At 36.4% G+C, this 4,430-nt stretch overlaps 1 pseudogene; it reads left to right on the top strand.

The window, feature by feature from the left end:
* The first annotated feature begins 321 nt into the window (after positions 1 to 321).
* On the top strand, positions 322 to 2,118 carry LOC137639268 (uncharacterized; annotated as a pseudogene).
* The last annotated feature ends 2,312 nt before the right edge of the window (positions 2,119 to 4,430 follow it).

The following is a 4,430-nucleotide window of genomic DNA, read 5'->3' as shown; positions in this document are numbered from 1 at the left end:
GGTGATTGTATATATAGTGCTAAGTTTTTTAATGCAGTTGATTCTAGTTTTAAGCGTTAGTTTTAAGAAATATTTTGTTAAGCTTATGGCTTGTTTTTATGTCCTTTTTGTCTAAGAGTCCAGTTTATGATAACGTAAGGGGAAAGTTTTTTGTTGCAGAGATTATTGTCTGTTTAGTGTGATCAAGTGTGTGGGGGTTGTTATTTCAACATCACGCCACATTATTTTGGCGCCCAAACATGGACTGCGGAGGTGGGATAGGAAGCTGGACTGTTGGACGAAGGACTGATAGCATAAGAAATTAGATTAAGGTTGATGAAAATGGAAGAACAATTAAAGATATTAAGGGAAGAATTGCGATTGGCAAAAGAGCGTGAGGAAAAGTTGTCAGTAGAGAAAAAGAAGTTGTCCGTAGAGAAGGAGAAGTTGTTGCGTGAGAATGCGAGGCTGAGTTGTGAGAATGAGGAGATGAATAGGAAACTGAGGGAAATTCAGGGACCTATAAAGAGAGTGGAAGAAGGTTTTGAGATGAAGATGCAAAAGAATGAGGAACGAATGGAGAATCGAATGGAAGTTATGATGGGGCAAGTAATGAGGACAATAAAAACTTTCATGGGTGAAGATGCAGTCGGAGGAGTGGCTTCTCCTTCAGGTAATGGGTTGATGGTAGAAGAAAAGGTTAAAGTATGTGATAATCAGAAAGGAAGTGATAGTGATAGTAATAGTGTTAGGGAAGTTAAAGGGACTAGGTATGGTAAGGATGAACAGAAAGGTGAGAGGAAGGATGAAAGGAAAGGTAAAAGTGATGTGAAGAATGAGAAGAAAAAGTGTCAGGCTGAGAGCGAGGAGGATCGTGAATGGGTGAAAGTGGTGAGTAAGAAAAGGGCTAGGAAGAGTATAATCATGGATAGGAGTATTAGTGTGGAATTAGATTCTCTATATTCTAGCGAAGAAGTAGGAAACAAGAAGAAAGGTGACAATGATGATAGCAGTGAGAATGAACGTGATGTGTGTAAGACTGTGTTTATGTGAGAGGTACCTCGGTATGAAAGGTTCAATGAGCATAGTAGTAGGGATATATACGAGTTTTTCAAGGAGTATGAGCCGTATTGTCAGGATGAGTATGGTGATAGTAAGAGAGTTTGGGCTAGGGAGTTAGGAGAATATTTGACTGGGTATTTGTTGACGATGTATGGTGTGATAATGAGTGTGGGGGTTGTTGAATATGACAGTATGAAAGGTAGGATAATTGAGAAGGTAAAACTTATGAAAGGGAGTATTAAGTATAGACGTAAAACTGATTTTGATGAGGCTCGAATGAATGCGGGTGAGGCTATTTCTATGTATGTATGTCAGTTAGAAACGTTAGCAAGAAAGAAATATGGAGATGAAGGTATAAATGAGAATAAGGGGTTAATGAGGAAGTTTTTGGCGACAGTACCTAAGAATGTGTGTGAATATATTATTTTGAAACGGAAGGAGAAAATGAGGTGGATGCAAGAGCGATTGACATGGGATGATATACTAGAGATAGTTGAAGGTTATGAGTTAGATAGGTGCATGAAAGAAAGTAAATCTGTGAGTGTAAGAACTGTAATGGAAGGAGGTGTAGTAGAATTTGGTAGTTATAAGGATGCAATTTTGAGAGGGCCAATGAGGATGGCTGATCAGGTAATAGATAGGAGTGTTAGGGCAAGTAACGGAGGAACTCTGCAAGCAAATGGTGGATTTAGGCAGGGAAATTGGTGCAATAGTGTTAGGAGAGTGAGTGCGCAACAAGGTATGTCAGATAGTAGTGTCCGTGATGAAAAGTGTTATAGATGTGGAAAGGAAGGTCATAATTATGAATGTAGATGGGCTCTAGGTGCATGTTTTGGATGTGGTGAAGTGGGGCATAGAATTAGCGAGTGCAAGAAAGAGAAAGGGGTAACATGTTATCGGTGTGGCATGACTGGACACATAGCGAGCGCATGTCGTAGTAATCGTATGAATGTGATTTGTGGTAATTGTGGTAAGGATGGTCATTATGCTAGAATGTGCAAGGAACCGCGGCTAGACAGGATGTTCTGGAAACTAGGTAGTCAGAGGGTTCAACTGGGTGAGTCCTCATGTGTGTGAGGAAGGAAGAGGAACAATGTTCGTGAGAATGGGATGAATAATTGGTTAGAATGAGAAGTTAGGGTTGGAAAATAAGCAATTAGTGTTAGGTGAATATAGGAAAAAGAGGCGTTTGAAAGTTTTAAGTGAAGAGAAAGTGCAAGGGAAATTTATAGGTATTGGTAGGAATCCGAATATGTATGACAAGGGTGTAAATGTACAGGTGGATATGGAAGACAAATGTGTTAATCCAGATGAATCATGGTTGTATATGTATGATACCTATAGTGTGTGTGGCTTTTCCTTAGATGATGTAAAAGAAAGTATGAAGAATGCGAGAATAAGAGATAGGAGAATAAGTAGTACGGATGAATCTTTTATTAAATTAGAAAATGGTTTGGATGAAATAGATGAATTGCTGATGAAAATAAGTGAGATTTTAGGGCCAGATAATAGCAAGGTAGATGGGATAGTGCATAATATATTAGATGATGGGGATTTAGATAGGAATAGTGTTAATATAGCGAATAATTGTGATAAGGAAGAAGTGAATGAGAGAGTGCATGAAGGCCCAGTTACTCGGAGTTGAGGTCCTGTTCCCGACTGCGACTGGGTTATGAAAAAAAAATTAGGTAAGTGTTGTGTAAGACGGATTTGGCAAAGTAAGGGGAGAGGAATGTGGATGATTATTTTTTGTTTGCCAAATCCAGAGAGAGAGAGAGAGAGAGAGAGAGAGAGAGAGAGAGAGAGAGAGAGAGAGAGAGAGAGAGAGAGAGAGAGAGAGAGTGTAGTTAATGTATCATTTGTTTATTGTGAGAAAGACTGTTAGTATAACTGAGATTGTTTGTTTATGTTTTAGCTAGGTTAGGACAGTGGTGCATGTCTTGGGCAAATAATTATTTTGATTTGACTGCAGCTAGAGGCAGTTTTGTTTGTTAATGCTGGATTATAATTTCATATTTTCTACCAGCGTTGGAGTGTTTTGTTTATTTCAACAACCGTAATTCCTCCTTTGGAGAGGTTAGATTCATTTTTATGAATGCTGACCAACTGTTGATGACCTGGATTGTATTGAAGGACCTGATTTGATTGTTCTGTAAGATGATGATGATGATGATGATATAGAGTGCCCAAATCAATTGAGGCAGGTGTAGCATATTATCACAAAATTATCTGTCTGCCACCGAGTGTTGCGCCTGCCAGAGAGTTGTGGCATTGGCCTAAAAGGACTGTTGGCCCTTGTGTGGACAAAGAGGTCCACACACAAACAAATATTGGTTTTAGCCTGCAGGCAATTTTAAGTTTTTTTTTTCTTCTTTTTTTGAATGGTGATTGTATATTTAGTGTTAAGTTTTTGAATGCAGTCGATTCTAGTTTTAAGCGTTAGTTTTAAGAAATATAGTGTTAAGGTTATGGTTTGTATTTATGTTCTTTTTGTCTAAGACTCCACTTTATGATTACGTAAGGGTTAAATTTCGTGGTGCAGAGATACTTGTGTGTTTAGTGTGATCAAGGGTGTGGGGGTTGTTGTTTCTACATCCTGCAAATATATATATATATATATATATATATTATATATATATATATATATATATATATATATATATATATATATATATATATATATATATATATATATATATATATATATATATATATATATATATATATATATATAATATATATATATATATATATATATATATATATATATATATATATATACTCTGTAAAGACGAGCTTCAGTTTGAAAATTTATATCAGATTTCTTATATACATGATTTTGCTAAGCTTTTGGAAAATATTTTCCCATCATCGCGGTCTATAAAATTTCAAATAAATACACTACAGTCCTGTTTATAGATAAGATTAAACCATTCTCATTGAAAGGAAAACTCAAAAGAAACATACTGAAAGTACTTGAAAGCGAAATAAATGAAAATTAGATATAAAATATAGAAACAAACCAAGACAAAATTTTGGAGCACTAGCGCAGTAAACTTAAAATAATTAAAACCGTATACAAATTAACTTTTACGTTGTTTTGCTCAGCTTTGGTTTTTTTCAGCGATGCAAAATGGGCTCTCAACTATTGTCCGCCGGAGACTGTTTTTTTCTTGACAAAAACGTTTTATGGTTGGTTAAACGGCTGTGCTATGATTATACTCTGGCTCATTATAAAAAACAGTGTCTGACTGGCTCGGGGGGGAAGGAGAGAATTCCCTCCCGGGCCCTCCCCTTGAAAGTATCTACCGTGCCCCTCTAAACTCAACGAAAAATTTATTTAACGAAGATAAGAATTTCTCATACAATGGTTTTTAGTTTTTCTAGTC

Source organism: Palaemon carinicauda, chromosome 4 (genome assembly GCF_036898095.1).
Source record: "Palaemon carinicauda isolate YSFRI2023 chromosome 4, ASM3689809v2, whole genome shotgun sequence".
Lineage (NCBI taxonomy): Eukaryota > Metazoa > Arthropoda > Malacostraca > Decapoda > Palaemonidae > Palaemon > Palaemon carinicauda.
This window is presented reverse-complemented; position numbering and strand designations above follow the sequence as displayed.